The sequence below is a fragment of the Lampetra fluviatilis genome, chromosome 18 (genome assembly GCF_964198595.1).
Source record: "Lampetra fluviatilis chromosome 18, kcLamFluv1.1, whole genome shotgun sequence".
Taxonomy (NCBI): Eukaryota; Metazoa; Chordata; class Hyperoartia; order Petromyzontiformes; family Petromyzontidae; genus Lampetra; species Lampetra fluviatilis.
Window position 1 is genome coordinate 11,781,849 of NC_136292.1, and position 17,379 is coordinate 11,799,227.

The 17,379-nt window shown below is 44.6% G+C and overlaps 9 non-coding genes across 9 annotated transcripts; all 9 read right to left on the reverse strand.

Annotated features, from left to right (window-relative positions):
- Window positions 1-5,752: 5,752 nt before the first annotated feature.
- LOC144937454 (U2 spliceosomal RNA) lies at window positions 5,753-5,943 on the reverse strand. The gene has a single exon (XR_013637746.1). It is a non-coding gene; the product is annotated as a U2 spliceosomal RNA (small nuclear RNA).
- Window positions 5,944-6,999: 1,056 nt separating this feature from the next.
- LOC144937394 (U2 spliceosomal RNA) lies at window positions 7,000-7,190 on the reverse strand. Its single transcript, XR_013637696.1, has one exon. It is a non-coding gene; the product is annotated as a U2 spliceosomal RNA (small nuclear RNA).
- A 1,059-nt stretch (window positions 7,191-8,249) lies between these two features.
- On the reverse strand, window positions 8,250-8,440 carry LOC144937410 (U2 spliceosomal RNA). The gene has a single exon (XR_013637711.1). It is a non-coding gene; the product is annotated as a U2 spliceosomal RNA (small nuclear RNA).
- A 1,058-nt stretch (window positions 8,441-9,498) lies between these two features.
- Window positions 9,499-9,689, reverse strand: LOC144937369 (U2 spliceosomal RNA). Its single transcript, XR_013637671.1, has one exon. It is a non-coding gene; the product is annotated as a U2 spliceosomal RNA (small nuclear RNA).
- Window positions 9,690-10,746: 1,057 nt separating this feature from the next.
- On the reverse strand, window positions 10,747-10,937 carry LOC144937414 (U2 spliceosomal RNA). The gene has a single exon (XR_013637714.1). It is a non-coding gene; the product is annotated as a U2 spliceosomal RNA (small nuclear RNA).
- Window positions 10,938-11,994: 1,057 nt separating this feature from the next.
- On the reverse strand, window positions 11,995-12,185 carry LOC144937327 (U2 spliceosomal RNA). Its single transcript, XR_013637633.1, has one exon. It is a non-coding gene; the product is annotated as a U2 spliceosomal RNA (small nuclear RNA).
- A 1,057-nt stretch (window positions 12,186-13,242) lies between these two features.
- Window positions 13,243-13,433, reverse strand: LOC144937418 (U2 spliceosomal RNA). Its single transcript, XR_013637718.1, has one exon. It is a non-coding gene; the product is annotated as a U2 spliceosomal RNA (small nuclear RNA).
- Window positions 13,434-14,493: 1,060 nt separating this feature from the next.
- LOC144937419 (U2 spliceosomal RNA) lies at window positions 14,494-14,684 on the reverse strand. The gene has a single exon (XR_013637719.1). It is a non-coding gene; the product is annotated as a U2 spliceosomal RNA (small nuclear RNA).
- Window positions 14,685-15,743: 1,059 nt separating this feature from the next.
- LOC144937420 (U2 spliceosomal RNA) lies at window positions 15,744-15,934 on the reverse strand. The gene has a single exon (XR_013637720.1). It is a non-coding gene; the product is annotated as a U2 spliceosomal RNA (small nuclear RNA).
- Window positions 15,935-17,379: the final 1,445 nt, after the last annotated feature.

Here is a 17,379-nt window from a genome sequence, read left to right on the forward strand (position 1 = left end):
TTCACGTGTGTCCGCCCCGCTCGGTACTCGATCTGCAGGTTGTACTCCTGCAGCTGCGCCAGCCATCGAGCCATCTGCCCCCGCGGTTCCTTGAATGTAAGGAGGAACTGCAGTGCATAATGATCGGTGCGCACACGACATCTCCTGCCGTACAAGTACGGTCGGAACTGTTTACACGCGAAAATCACGGCATACAGTTCCTGACGGGTTACGCAATAGTTCAGCTCGGCCCCGCTCAGGGTCCGACTGGCGTACGCGATGACCCGCTCCGTCCCACCCTGCACTTGCGACAGCACCGCGCCCAGCCCACTGCTGCAGGCGTCAGTGTCCAAAATAAAATCGGTGGTGAAATCTGGAAAAGCCAAGGTGGGGGTGTGGGTGAGGTGGTCTTTGAGTGTGGTGAAAGCCATCTGACAGGCCTCCGACCACTGATAGGGGTTCTTAGGGGAGGTGAGTTGGGTGAGGGGGCGTGCAATCTCACTGAATCCCATTACAAATCGACGGTAATAAGTGGCGAGTCCTAAGAATGTCCTGATCTCCGTCAGGTTCCTCGGCCGCGGCCAATCCACTACGGCACGCACCTTCTCGGGATCGGTGCTCACCCCTGCCTCGCTGACTCGGTGTCCGAGGTACCCCACCTCGCGCTGCGCAATGTAACACTTACGCGGCTTGAGCTTGAGATGAGCCGCTCGCAGTCGCTGGAACACCTCTCGAAGCCTGGACCAATGCTCAGATAAAGATCTACTGAACACTATCACATCGTCCAAGTAAATCAGGCACTGTTCCCACTGCAAGCCCCGCATCACCAACTCCATCAACCGCTGGAACGTCGCGGGCGCGTTAGTGAGTCCGAACGGCAACACTCGAAACTCAAACAGGCCCATCGGGGTGGTGAATGCTGTTTTTGGCCGATCCTCCTCCGTCATCTCCACTTGCCAGTAACCGGATGCCAGATCGAGGGTGGAAAAATACCGCGCTCCTGCGAGACTGTCGAAGGTGTCGTCGATGCGGGGTATGGGGAAGGCATCGCCGAGCGTGACTGCATTTAGTTTACGGTAATCGACGCAGAACCGGGTTGACCCATCCTTTTTCATTACTAGTACCACTGGGGCTGACCAGGGGCTCGCCGAGGGCTGAATTATGTTATCGTGAAGCATGTCCCCAACTGCCTCTTTGATTTGGGCGCGTTCGGGTGCGCCCACTCGGTACGCAGGGAGTTTGATGGGTCGGGCTGCACCGGTATCAATTTGGTGCTTAACAAGATCGGTCCGACCCACGTCCGAGTCGTGTTCACTGAATACGTCGGCATACTCCCGCAGTAACTCGCGCAGCCGATCGGCCTCTCCCTTAGGTAAATCCGCCCATGGTACATGTAACGCGTCGAGCAGGGGAACGACCTCGGCTCGGGGAGTCGGGCCGACTCGCCAGGCCAGGTCCTGGTCACCCTCAGGACGCCCGGGGTCCTCAGCCCAGAGTGCGAACACCGAGTCGTTAGAGTGGCGTGCGTGCAGGGGGTGTACGGTGGCTATCGGGGTGCGCCGCCGCAGTATCGCTGGGGTACTGTGGGGGTTAAAAATCCGCATAAACAATCGGTCCCCATCTGCGTTTACCAACGTGGCGGATCCCACGACCCCATACCGTTTTGCCAACTCCGGGTGAGGAGTTAGCATTACCTCCCCTAATGGTCGGAGCGCGGGGTCGGTGGGGGATGTTGCCACCGGCACCAGCATCTCGGTGAGCGGGCCGATGGTGACTGCCGTCGCCAGGATAGCGGCCACAGGTGCGAAGCGGGGGCGCGTCGGTTCTCGTCCCAGGAACGGTATCCGCTCGCCGTTGCTCTCCATGGTGGCGCATCGCTGGCGGGGTTGCACGTTGAGTCCCAGCCGTTCTAAGAGGTCGGTACCTGCGATACACTCGTGACACAACGCACTCGACACGTAGAACTCCTGGGTGCACACCTGGCTGCTTATGCGGACCTCTAGGGTGGTTCTCCCCAGCAACCCCATTCCGGCTCCGCTCGCCGTGTGCAGCGCGCGGTCCGGGGCCTGCAGGTGACACACGTCGACCCCGATCGCGCTGCAGTGTGCTGCGCTCACGAGCGAGGCCACCGCCCCCGTGTCCAGCAGGATTCGGGTACGCACTCCGTTTACCTCCCCTTCCACCAGCGACGTGGCCCCCGTGATCCCTGCCACCAGCTCCCGTAGCCAGTTGCCAGGAGTCACCGTTTCTGTGGGCGTTGTTGCTGGAACCTGTGTGGAGATCACTCGCTCGCCATTATTCTCACAGCTTGTTTGTGTCGGGGCTACGTCGATTTGACCCCCCGGTGGTCCCCTCTCTAGGGGGGCCTTAGTGTTTGACCTTAGCTCTTGTCTAGCTCGGGCGACCTGAGGACAGTCCCTCCTGAGATGCCCTCGCCGATCGCACACATAACACGCCCGGGGAGGGGTGGCGGCTCCGTAGTGGGCTCTCTTCCCACTCCCTCCTCCCCCAGTGCGCTGCTGCTCATACTCTGCTTCTAGTCGGGCTATCCTTCCAGTTAGCCCTCCTACCGTGGAGTCTAGTTCCCCCATCTCGGATCGAATGGTCTCAACGGAGGATTGCAGCTTGGTCATATTCTCACCTACGTTGGTTATCTTACCGTCCATATCTCCTATGCCGGTCTGTAACCCGGCTACCCAACCCGGGGTTGTTTCGCTGGGTCTCTGGGGCTCCCTTGCCCGTCCCCTTACTGCGATGGCGAGCTCTTCCTCCTCGTCGGAGAGTAGGCTCGCTACGGCGCACTCTCGTCCCCTCCCTCGAGGCTGCGCGCGCTCACCCGAGAGTTTCTCGCATTTGCGTGCGCGCTCGACGAGGGTGTTAAAGGAGAGGCGTGCACCGTCTACATTTGGCTGCCACCACGGGGTGCGTGCCAAATATCGCTGGATTTTACCGGCGGCGAGGCCCTCAATTATTTTGGCCTCGTACTCTGGGTACGCGAGCTGGGTCAACATGCGTACATCCTCGGCATAATCTCATAGATCCTTGCCGGGCTGGCGACGGCGTGCCTCTAAGGCCGTCTGTGCATCCTCCTCGTCATAGGCGCCGAAGCGCCGTTCGAGTTCGCACATTAATTTTTCCCACTGAGTTTGTGCGCTTGCGGGCAAAGCTTCCACAAAGTCAGCTGCTCGCCCATCTAAATGTAGCTCTAACTGCTGCAACGCCTCCTCATCTGACCACCCATTAACTTTTTTAGCCCCCCTGATGCTGCGGACAAACGATTTCCATGTTGGAATTCCTTTGCCCGTAAATGTGCCTTTGATTTTAATCTGGGTTGGGGGGCCTCTTTCCCTTGGGGGTGCGGGGGATCATCCCACTTCTGACACCAATATGTGGGGGTCGCTAGCCCCCGAGATCCCTCCCTCGATAATGTTAACGGCCGGGCAAGCATCATCAATCGCCCCCCCGCTGCTAGGTTCCCCACCCGTGGTGTGGGAGCCGTCGCCCGAGGATTCCCCTCCACCGCGGGTCCGCGTAGCCGGCATGGTTAATTTACGTACGCGCACACCCACACACAGCTCTGCGCGGCACTCACTCAACACGGAGCACTCACGTTGTGATCGCACACCTGTATCATATACGTAGTGAACACACGCGCACCCACACGCGCACCGCTCTGCGCAGCGCTCCCCCGAGGCGAGCCGCAGCACTACAGAACCACTGCGTACACACGCTTCCCCACGCGCTCACACTGCACGACAAGATCACGCGAGACCACGCTTCGCTATTAATGATTTATTACCTGGTAACTTAATGTTGAATCAGTGAGTCGACGAGGCTGGCCTATTCCACTAAACCGGTACCTATTCCCTATTTATCGGCTATTATCCTACCTCACCTCCCCACTCACTGTTTGGCGCCCGTGGAGGTACCTCGATACGTCGCACGGACGTCCAGGTCGCTGGCTGCAGCTGCTGCTGGTCCGCTGGCCTGGAGAGAAGCGCGCCCCTTCCCCCTTGCGCCCCCCTATTTATTCTCCCTACCTCAAAGGGGTGCTGCGCTGAACAATGGGCTCGTAAATCCTAATTAATCCCTTTCTCACGCAGGCCCCCATCATCGAGGTTCATGCGGCGGCGTCCATTACAAAGGTGCGCCGTGGGAATTTGTGCACGGCTGCCCGCGTGCCCCCGCTCTCCAGGTTATTCATACTAATAGCCTTATTCTTTAACTCCCCTAATAATGGTGCCTGCGTGCCCGAGCGTAATTACGTCGTCCCTCCGCTGCCTGTGCGGGGGTGCCTGATTATGCGTTCAGATGCGCTGCGTGTTTTCTAACGATGCTCCTCTATCACAATACTTATTCCCTCTGCCTGCCCCGTCGATACTCGCGTGTGTGGGGGGAAATGCACCTCAACCGCGGTGGCCGAATGCCCCACGCCGCGACCACACCATATTAAGGCTGGCCGCAGCGCCGCGGTGCCACGTAGCACGGGGGAGGTCATCCATCTGATCGCCGGAAACCGTGAGAGTTATTCCCGATAAGGGTTTCTCGGATAAAAACCGGTCGATCAGGTGACCTTCCCTTCCAGCTCTATGGGGGGGGGGAATGCATGCAGGTGTGTGCTTATGTGGGGGGGGGTGATGGGGGGCAGTGCGGTGGGGGAAGCCGGGCGGCTCCCTGGCTCGGCAGAGCAGCCCCGTCGCTGTGGCACCACAATAACACACACTTGCCAGTGGTGGAGATTACATACGCCAAAACTCTCTCTACACCATGGGGCCTCCACCCGTTATTTCGCACAATAAATACTGACTTAAAGCTTTCGTGACTGCAGGAATTCATATTCTTTGGGCCTTTCGGTAAAGTCATGTAGATAGGTTCAAAGAAATATTAAAAAAAATAACAAAAAAACTACTTTGTTATTTTTAACATCATGGCACATGCGGAATGGTCGTGGTAACTTATTGTGCGAATATTATTTGGGTCTTTCGGTAAAGTCACATAGATATGTTCAAAGAAAATAACAAAATTACAAAAAAATACTTAACGTGACTTTACCAAAGAATATGCGCAGAAGTTATCACGACCATTCCGCATGTGCCATGGCGTTAAGAGATACGGAATATTAAACAAGCATCAGTCACGCACACGGCCATTCATATTTGAAACCGGGACGAAAATCTCAATTTCTGCAAAAGGCTTTGGCACACCCAGAAATAATTAAACCGAGTTTGTTTCTGCCAACAAACGAGGAAGTTCTTAGGTGCAAGTGTAATTGATCAAGAGAATTAGAATCTGAAAATGCTAATATAATAATACAAATTGTACGACCAATACATATGAATGAAAAAAAACTATCGAAAAAATATCGTTCGTTAATAAACACTGTCCCTAAAGGAAGGTATAGTAAAATTTCAGCCTAAGGCCTTTCTACATAGCACATGAAGCAAGATAGACTAAGATAGGTAAATTACGGAATTATGGGCAATACTGCGTTATGAAGACGTAACAAACAGAGCAGTACAGGATAAAACAAACTGTTTGTATATAAGTGCATGTGCATATGACATATTACTTCTTGACCCACACCGACTGGATAGCTGTGAAAATAGTTTGATAGATTTTTGAAATTTGACAGCTATCCAGGGCACAAATGAGAAGATGGAGGGGACTGGTAACAAAACAGGAGAGAACGCACCCAATTACGGACAAACAGCGGAAATGGGGTTTGCAAACCCAACATAGTCTACTTTTGTTTGATGATATTCCTCCCCCAGCAGGGAGGTGCACCATTCCCGGAGAAACTGCAATACCGGGTTGATGCGCGGAGTGGACGGAGCAAGCCCCTATTCCATCTCCCTGTCCCAAAAATCAATTTAATATAAGGTACCACAATGTGGTACGTATCAGATATTAAACTGATAAGAACAGATACTACACTTGATCTTAGCCAAAAGGCCGAGAAGCGATAACACACACTTGCCAGTGGTGGAGATTACATACGCCAAGACTCTCTCTACACCATGGGGCCTCCACCCGTTACTACGCACAATAAATACTGACTTAAAGCTTTCGTGACTGCAGGAATTCATATTCTTTGGGCCTTTCGGTAAAGTCATGTAGATAGGTTCAAAGAAAATATCAAAAAAATTACAAAAAACTACTTTGTTATTTTTAACACCATGGCACATGCGGAATGGTCGTGGTAACTTATTGTGCGAATATTATTTGGGTCTTTCGGTAAAGTCACATAGATAGGTTCAAAGAAAATAACAAAAATTACAAAAACATACTTTACGTGACTTTACCAAAGAATATGCGCAGAAGTTATCACGACCATTCCGCATGTGCCATGGCGTTAAGAGATACGGAATATTAAACAAGCATCAGTCACGCACACGGCCATTCATATTTGAAACCGGGACAAAATCTCAATTTCTGCACAAGGCTTTGGCACACCCAGAAAAAATTAAACCGAGTTTGTTTCTGCCAACAAACGAGGAAGTTCTTAGGTGCAATTGTAATTGATTAAGAGAATTAGAATCTGAAAATGCTAATAAAATAATACAAATTGTACGACCAATACATATGAATGAAAAAAAACTATCGAAAAAATATCGTTCGTTAATAAACACTGTCCCTAAAGGAAGGTATAGTAAAATTTCAGCCTAAGGCCTTTCTACATAGCACATGAAGCAAGATAGACTAAGATAGGTAAATTACGGAATTATGGGCAAAACTGCGTTATGAAGACGTAACAAACAGAGCAGTACAGGATAAAACAAACTGTTTGTATACAAGTGCATGTGCATATGACATATTACTTCTTGACCCACACAGACTGGATACCTGTGAAAATAGTTTGATAGATTTTTGAAATTTGACAGCTATCCAGGGCACAAATGAGAAGATGGAGGGGACTGGTAACAAAACAGGAGAGAACGCACCCAATTACGGACAAACAGCGGAAATGGGGTTTGCAAACCCAACAGTCTACTTTTGTTTGATGATATTCCTCCCCCAGCAGGGAGGTGCACCATTTCCGGAGAAACTGCAATACCGGGTTGATGCGCGGAGTGGACGGAGCAAGCCCCTATTCCATCTCCCTGTCCCAAAAATCTATTTAATATAAGGTACCACAATGTGGTACGTATCAGATATTAAACTGATAAGAACAGATGCTACACTTGATCTTAGCCAAAAGGCCGAGAAGCGATAACACACACTTGCCAGTGGTGGAGATTACATACGCCAAAACTCTCTCTACACCATGGGGCCTCCACCCGTTACTACGCACAATAAATACTGACTTAAAGCTTTCGTGACTGCAGGAATTCATATTCTTTGGGCCTTTCGGTAAAGTCATGTAGATAGGTTCAAAGAAAATGTCAAAAAATAAGAAAAAACTACTTTGTTATTTTTAACACCATGGCACATGCGGAATGGTCGTGGTAACTTATTGTGCGAATATTATTTGGGTCTTTCGGTAAAGTCACATAGATAGGTTCAAAGAAAATAACAAAAATTACAAAAAAATACTTTACGTGACTTTACCAAAGAATATGCGCAGAAGTTATCACGACCATTCCGCATGTGCCATGGCGTTAAGAGATACGGAATATTAAACAAGCATCAGTCACGCACACGGCCATTCATATTTGAAACCGGGACAAAATCTCAATTTCTGCAAAAGGCTTTGGCACACCCAGAAAAAATTAAACCGAGTTTGTTTCTGCCAACAAACGAGGAAGTTCTTAGGTGCAATTGTAATTGATTAAGAGAATTAGAATCTGAAAATGCTAATATAATAATACAAATTGTACGACCAATACATATGAATGAAAAAAAAATATCGAAAAAATATCGTTCGTTAATAAACACTGTCCCTAAAGGAAGGTATAGTAAAATTTCAGCCTAAGGCCTTTCTACATAGCACATGAAGCAAGATAGACTAAGATAGGTAAATTACAGAATTATGGGCAATACTGCGTTATGAAGACGTAACAAACAGAGCAGTACAGGATAAAACAAACTGTTTGTATATATAAGTGCATGTGCATATGACATATTACTTCTTGACCCACACCGACTGGATACCTGTGAAAATAGTTTTATAGATGTTTGAAATTTGACAGCTATCCAGGGCACAAATGAGAAGATGGAGGGGACTGGTAACAAAACAGGAGAGAACGCACCCAATTACGGACAAACAGCAGAAATGGGGTTTGCAAACCCAACATAGTCTACTTTTGTTCGATGATATTCCTCCCCCAGCAGGGAGGTGCACCATTTTTGGAGAAACTGCAATACCGGGTTGATGCGCGGAGTGGACGGAGCAAGCCCCTATTCCATCTCCCTGTCCCAAAAATCTATTTAATATAAGGTACCACAATGTGGTACGTATCAGATATTAAACTGATAAGAACAGATACTACACTTGATCTTAGCCAAAAGGCCGAGAAGCGATAACACACACTTGCCAGAGGTGGAGATTACATACGCCAAAACTCTCTCTACACCATGGGGCCTCCACCCGTTACTACGCACAATAAATACTGACTTAAAGCTTTCGTGACTGCAGGAATTCATATTCTTTGGGCCTTTCGGTAAAGTCATGTAGATAGGTTCAAAGAAAATATCAAAAAATAAGAAAAAACTACTTTGTTATTTTTAACACCATGGCACATTCGGAATGGTCGTGGTAACTTATTGTGCGAATATTATTTGGGTCTTTCGGTAAAGTCACATAGATAGGTTCAAAGAAAATAACAAAAATTGCAAAAAAATACTTTACGTGACTTTACCAAAGAATATGCGCAGAAGTTATCACGACCATTCCGCATGTGCCATGGCGTTAAGAGATACGGAATATTAAACAAGCATCAGTCAAGCACACGGCCATTCATATTTGAAACCGGGACAAAATCTCAATTTCTGCAAAAGGCTTTGGCACACCCAGAAAAAATTAAACCGAGTTTGTTTCTGCCAACAAACGAGGAAGTTCTTAGGTGCAATTGTAATTGATTAAGAGAATTAGAATCTGAAAATGCTAATATAATAATACAAATTGTACGACCAATACATATGAATGAAAAAAAAACTATCGAAAAAATATCGTTCGTTAATAAACACTGTCCCTAAAGGAAGGTATAGTAAAATTTCAGCCTAAGGCCTTTCTACATAGCACATGAAGCAAGATAGACTAAGATAGGTAAATTACGGAATTATGGGCAATACTGCGTTATGAAGACGTAACAAACAGAGCAGTACAGGATAAAACAAACTGTTTGTATATAAGTGCATGTGCATATGACATATTACTTCTTGACCCACACCGACTGGATACCTGTGAAAATAGTTTTATAGATTTTTGAAATTTGACAGCTATCCAGGGCACAAATGAGAAGATGGAGGGGACTGGTAACAAAACAGGAGAGAACGCACCCAATTACGGACAAACAGCGGAAATGGGGTTTGCAAACCCAACATAGTCTACTTTTGTTTGATGATATTCCTCCCCCAGCAGGGAGGTGCACCATTTCCGGAGAAACTGCAATACCGGGTTGATGCGCGGAGTGGACGGAGCAAGCCCCTATTCCATCTCCCTGTCCCAAAAATCTATTTAATATAAGGTACCACAATGTGGTACGTATCAGATATTAAACTGATAAGAACAGATACTACACTTGATCTTAGCCAAAAGGCCGAGAAGCGATAACACACACTTGCCAGTGGTGGAGATTACATACGCCAAAACTCTCTCTACACCATGGGGCCTCCACCCGTTACTACGCACAATAAATACTGACTTAAAGCTTTCGTGACTGCAGGAATTCATATTCTTTGGGCCTTTCGGTAAAGTCATGTAGATAGGTTCAAAGAAAATATCAAAAAATAAGAAAAAACTACTTTGTTATTTTTAACACCATGGCACATTCGGAATGGTCGTGGTAACTTATTGTGCGAATATTATTTGGGTCTTTCGGTAAAGTCACATAGATAGGTTCAAAGAAAATAACAAAAATTGCAAAAAAATACTTTACGTGACTTTACCAAAGAATATGCGCAGAAGTTATCACGCCCATTCCGCATGTGCCATGGCGTTAAGAGATACGGAATATTAAACAAGCATCAGTCACGCACACGGCCATTCATATTTGAAACCGGGACAAAATCTCAATTTCTGCAAAAGGCTTTGGCACACCCAGAAAAAATTAAACCGAGTTTGTTTCTGCCAACAAACGAGGAAGTTCTTAGGTGCAATTGTAATTGATTAAGAGAATTAGAATCTGAAAATGCTAATATAATAATACAAATTGTACGACCAATACATATGAATGAAAAAAAACTATCGAAAAAATATCGTTCGTTAATAAACACTGTCCCTAAAGGAAGGTATAGTAAAATTTCAGCCTAAGGCCTTTCTACATAGCACATGAAGCAAGATAGACTAAGATAGGTAAATTACGGAATTATGGGCAATACTGCGTTATGAAGACGTAACAAACAGAGCAGTACAGGATAAAACAAACTGTTTGTATATAAGTGCATGTGCATATGACATATTACTTCTTGACCCACACCGACTGGATACCTGTGAAAATAGTTTTATAGATTTTTGAAATTTGACAGCTATCCAGGGCACAAATGAGAAGATGGAGGGGACTGGTAACAAAACAGGAGAGAACGCACCCAATTACGGACAAACAGCGGAAATGGGGTTTGCAAACCCAACATAGTCTACTTTTGTTTGATGATATTCCTCCCCCAGCAGGGAGGTGCACCATTTCCGGAGAAACTGCAATACCGGGTTGATGCGCGGAGTGGACGGAGCAAGCCACCATTCCATCTCCCTGTCCCAAAAATCAATTTAATATAAGGTACCACAATGTGGTACGTATCAAATATTAAACTGATAAGAACAGATACTACACTTGATCTTAGCCAAAAGGCCGAGAAGCGATAACACACACTTGCCAGTGGTGGAGATTACATACGCCAAGACTCTCTCTACACCATGGGGCCTCCACCCGTTACTACGCACAATAAATACTGACTTAAAGCTTTCGTGACTGCAGGAATTCATATTCTTTGGGCCTTTCGGTAAAGTCATGTAGATAGGTTCAAAGAAATATAAAAAAACTAACAAAAAACTACTTTGTTATTTTTAACACCATGGCACATGCGGAATGGTCGTGGTAACTTATTGTGCGAATATTATTTGGGTCTTTCGGTAAAGTCACATAGATAGCTTCAAAGAAAATAACAAAAATTACAAAAAAATACGTTACGTGACTTTACCAAAGAATATGCGCATAAGTTATCACGACCATTCCGCATGTGCCATGGCGTTAAGAGATACGGAATATTAAACAAGCATCAGTCACGCACACGGCCATTCATATTTGAAACCGGGACAAAATCTCAATTTCTGCAAAAGGCTTTGGCACACCCAGAAATAATTAAACCGAGTTTGTTTCTGCCAACAAACGAGGAAGTTTTTAGGTGCAATTGCTATTGATTAAGAGAATTAGAATCTGAAAATGCTAATATAATAATACAAATTGTACGACCAATACATATGAATGAAAAAAAACTATCGAAAAAATATCGTTCGTTAATAAACACTGTCCCTAAAGGAAGGTATAGTAACATTTCAGCCTAAGGCCTTTCTACATAGCACATGAAGCAAGATAGACTAAGATAGGTAAATTACGGAATTATGGGCAATACTGCGTTATGAAGACGTAACAAACAGAGCAGTACAGGATAAAACAAACTGTTTATATATAAGTGCATGTGCATATGACATATTACTTCTTGACCCACACCGACTGGATACCTGTGAAAAGAGTTTGATAGATTTTTGAAATTTGACAGCTATCCAGGGCACAAATGAGAAGATGGAGGGGACTGGTAACAAAGCAGGAGAGAACGCACCCAATTACGGACAAACAGCGCAAATGGGGTTTGCAAACCCAACATAGTCTACTTTTGTTTGATGATATCCCTCCCCCAGCAGGGAGGTGCACCATTCCCGGAGAAACTGCAATACCGGGTTTATGCGCGGAGTGGACGGAGCAAGCCCCTATTCCATCTCCCTGTCCCAAAAATCAATTTAATATAAGGTACCACAATGTGGTACGTATCAGATATTAAACTGATAAGAACAGATACTACACTTGATCTTAGCCAAAAGGCCGAGAAGCGATAACACACACTTGCCAGTGGTGGAGATTACATACGCCAAGACTCTCTCTACACCATGGGGCCTCCACCCGTTACTACGCACAATAAATACTGACTTAAAGCTTTCGTGACTGCAGGAATTCATATTCTTTGGGCCTTTCGGTAAAGTCATGTAGAAAGGTTCAAAGAAATATAAAAAAACTAACAAAAAACTACTTTGTTATTTTTAACACCATGACACATGCGGAATGGTCGTGGTAACTTATTGTGCGAATATTATTTGGGTCTTTCGGTAAAGTCACATAGATAGCTTCAAAGAAAATAACAAAAATTACAAAAAAATACTTTACGTGACTTTACCAAAGAATATGCGCATAAGTTATCACGACCATTCCGCATGTGCCATGGTGTTAAGAGATACGGAATATTAAACAAGCATCAGTCACGCACACGGCCATTCATATTTGAAACCGGGACAAAATCTCAATTTCTGCAAAAGGCTTTGGCACACCCAGAAATAATTAAACCGAGTTTGTTTCTGCCAACAAACGAGGAAGTTTTTAGGTGCAATTGTAATTGATTAAGAGAATTAGAATCTGAAAATGCTAATATAATAATACAAATTGTACGACCAATACATATGAATGAAAAAAAACTATCGAAAAAATATCGTTCGTTAATAAACACTGTCCCTAAAGGAAGGTATAGTAACATTTCAGCCTAAGGCCTTTCTACATAGCACATGAAGCAAGATAGACTAAGATAGGTAAATTACGGAATTATGGGCAATACTGCGTTATGAAGACGTAACAAACAGAGCAGTACAGGATAAAACAAACTGTTTATATATAAGTGCATGTGCATATGACATATTACTTCTTGACCCACACCGACTGGATACCTGTGAAAAGAGTTTGATAGATTTTTGAAATTTGACAGCTATCCAGGGCACAAATGAGAAGATGGAGGGGACTGGTAACAAAACAGGAGAGAACGCACCCAATTACGGACAAACAGCGGAAATAGAGTTTGCAAACCCAACATAGTCTACTTTTGTTTGATGATATCCTTCCCCCAGCAGGGAGGTGCACCATTCCCGGAGAAACTGCAATACAGGGTTGATGCGCAGAGTGGACGGAGCAAGCCTCTATTCCATCTCCCTGTCCCAAAAATCAATTCAATATAAGGTACCACAATGTGGTACGTATCAGATATTAAACTGATAAGAACAGATACTACACTTGATCTTAGCCAAAAGGCCGAGAAGCGATAACACACACTTGCCAGTGGTGGAGATTACATACGCCAAGACTCTCTCTACACCATGGGGCCTCCACCCGTTACTACGCACAATAAATACTGACTTAAAGCTTTCGTGACTGCAGGAATTCATATTCTTTGGGCCTTTCGGTAAAGTCATGTAGATAGGTTCAAAGAAATATAAAAAAAACTAACAAAAACTACTTTGTTATTTTTAACACCATGGCACATGCGGAATGGTCGTGGTAACTTATTGTGCGAATATTATTTGGGTCTTTCGGTAAAGTCACATAGATAGCTTCAAAGAAAATAACAAAAATTACAAAAAAATACTTTACGTGACTTTACCAAAGAATATGCGCACAATAAGTTATCACGACCATTCCGCATGTGCCATGGTGTTAAGAGATACGGAATATTAAACAAGCATCAGTCACGCACACGGCCATTCATATTTGAAACCGGGACAAAATCTCAATTTCTGCAAAAGGCTTTGGCACACCCAGAAATAATTAAACCGAGTTTGTTTCTGCCAACAAACGAGGAAGTTTTTAGGTGCAATTGTAATTGATTAAGAGAATTAGAATCTGAAAATGCTAATATAATAATACAAATTGTACGACCAATACATATGAATGAAAAAAAACTATCGAAAAAATATCGTTCGTTAATAAACACTGTCCCTAAAGGAAGGTATAGTAACATTTCAGCCTAAGGCCTTTCTACATAGCACATGAAGCAAGATAGACTAAGATAGGTAAATTACGGAATTATGGGCAATACTGCGTTATGAAGACGTAACAAACAGAGCAGTACAGGATAAAACAAACTGTTTATATATAAGTGCATGTGCATATGACATATTACTTCTTGACCCACACCGACTGGATACCTGTGAAAAGAGTTTGATAGATTTTTGAAATTTGACAGCTATCCAGGGCACAAATGAGAAGATGGAGGGGACTGGTAACAAAACAGGAGAGAACGCACCCAATTACGGACAAACAGCGGAAATAGAGTTTGCAAACCCAACATAGTCTACTTTTGTTTGATGATATCCTTCCCCCAGCAGGGAGGTGCACCATTCCCGGAGAAACTGCAATACAGGGTTGATGCGCAGAGTGGACGGAGCAAGCCTCTATTCCATCTCCCTGTCCCAAAAATCAATTCAATATAAGGTACCACAATGTGGTACGTATCAGATATTAAACTGATAAGAACAGATACTACACTTGATCTTAGCCAAAAGGCCGAGAAGCGATAACACACACTTGCCAGTGGTGGAGATTACATACGCCAAGACTCTCTCTACACCATGGGGCCTCCACCCGTTACTACGCACAATAAATACTGACTTAAAGCTTTCGTGACTGCAGGAATTCATATTCTTTGGGCCTTTCGGTAAAGTCATGTAGATAGGTTCAAAGAAATATAAAAAAAACTAACAAAAACTACTTTGTTATTTTTAACACCATGGCACATGCGGAATGGTCGTGGTAACTTATTGTGCGAATATTATTTGGGTCTTTCGGTAAAGTCACATAGATAGCTTCAAAGAAAATAACAAAAATTACAAAAAAATACTTTACGTGACTTTACCAAAGAATATGCGCACAATAAGTTATCACGACCATTCCGCATGTGCCATGGTGTTAAGAGATACGGAATATTAAACAAGCATCAGTCACGCACACGGCCATTCATATTTGAAACCGGGACAAAATCTCAATTTCTGCAAAAGGCTTTGGCACACCCAGAAATAATTAAACCGAGTTTGTTTCTGCCAACAAACGAGGAAGTTTTTAGGTGCAATTGCTATTGATTAAGAGAATTAGAATCTGAAAATGCTAATATAATAATACAAATTGTACGACCAATACATATGAATGAAAAAAACTATCGAAAAAATATCGTTCGTTAATAAACACTGTCCCTAAAGGAAGGTATAGTAACATTTCAGCCTAAGGCCTTTCTACATAGCACATGAAGCAAGATAGACTAAGATAGGTAAATTACGGAATTATGGGCAATACTGCGTTATGAAGACGTAACAAACAGAGCAGTACAGGATAAAACAAACTGTTTATATATAAGTGCATGTGCATATGACATATTACTTCTTGACCCACACCGACTGGATACCTGTGAAAAGAGTTTGATAGATTTTTGAAATTTGACAGCTATCCAGGGCACAAATGAGAAGATGGAGGGGACTGGTAACAAAACAGGAGAGAACGCACCCAATTACGGACAAACAGCGGAAATAGAGTTTGCAAACCCAACATAGTCTACTTTTGTTTGATGATATCCTTCCCCCAGCAGGGAGGTGCACCATTCCCGGAGAAACTGCAATACAGGGTTGATGCGCGGAGTGGACGGAGCAAGCCTTTATTCCATCTCCCTGTCCCAAAAATCAATTCAATATAAGGTACCACAATGTGGTACGTATCAGATATTAAACTGATAAGAACAGATACTACACTTGATCTTAGCCAAAAGGCCGAGAAGCGATAACACACACTTGCCAGTGGTGGAGATTACATACGCCAAGACTCTCTCTACACCATGGGGCCTCCACCCGTTACTACGCACAATAAATACTGAGAACCTCATTTGCCAGTAAAAATATGATAATTGGTTTTTTTACCCTTCTATCTGGCAACAAGACTGACACCTTTTTACAAGGAGTCATGTTTGCATAGACCGCAATACCTGCAGTCATAATACAAACAAAAGAACATAACTCTGATAATGTGCACTGTCCTTGAAGTTGATTGGTCCACACCCGAGACAGCTTTCCTTAGAGCCTAGTCTCACATGGGTTGGACCAGATGACGCCAAAAGGCGCACAACTCAAAGACAATGCACCATCAGAGTATGAGAGCTCGGGGCAAGCATCTACACTATGGGAACCTCATTTGCCAGTAAAAATATGATAATTGGTTTTTTTACCCTTCTATCTGGCAACAAAACTGACACCTTTTTACAAGGAGTCATGTTTGCATAGACCGCAATACCTGCAGTCATAATACAAACAAAAGAACATAACTCTGATAATGTGCACTGTCCTTGAAGTTGATTGGTCCACACCCGAGACAGCTTTCCTTAGAGCCTAGTCTCACATGGGTTGGACCAGATGACGCCAAAAGGCGCACAACTCAAAGACAATGCACCATCAGAGTATGAGAGCTCGGGGCAAGCATCTACACTATGGGAACCTCATTTGCCAGTAAAAATATGATAATTGGTTTTTTTACCCTTCTATCTGGCAACAAAACTGACACCTTTTTACAAGGAGTCATGTTTGCATAGACCGCAATACCTGCAGTCATAATACAAACAAAAGAACATAACTCTGATAATGTGCACTGTCCTTGAAGTTGATTGGTCCACACCCGAGACAGCTTTCCTTAGAGCCTAGTCTCACATGGGTTGGACCAGATGACGCCAAAAGGCGCACAACTCAAAGACAATGCACCATCAGAGTATGAGAGCTCGGGGCAAGCATCTACACTATGGGAACCTCATTTGCCAGTAAAAATATGATAATTGGTTTTTTTACCCTTCTATCTGGCAACAAAACTGACACCTTTTTACAAGGAGTCATGTTTGCATAGGAGTCATGTTGCCAGATAGAAGGGTAAAAAAACCAATTATCATATTTTTACTGGCAAATGAGGTTCCCATAGTGTAGATGCTTGCCCCGAGCTCTCATACTCTGATGGTGCATTGTCTTTGAGTTGTGCGCCTTTTGGCGTCATCTGGTCCAACCCATGTGAGACTAGGCTCTAAGGAAAGCTGTCTCGGGTGTGGACCAATCAACTTCAAGGACAGTGCACATTATCAGAGTTATGTTCTTTTGTTTGTATTATGACTGCAGGTATTGCGGTCTATGCAAACATGACTCCTTGTAAAAAGGTGTCAGTTTTGTTGCCAGATAGAAGGGTAAAAAAACCA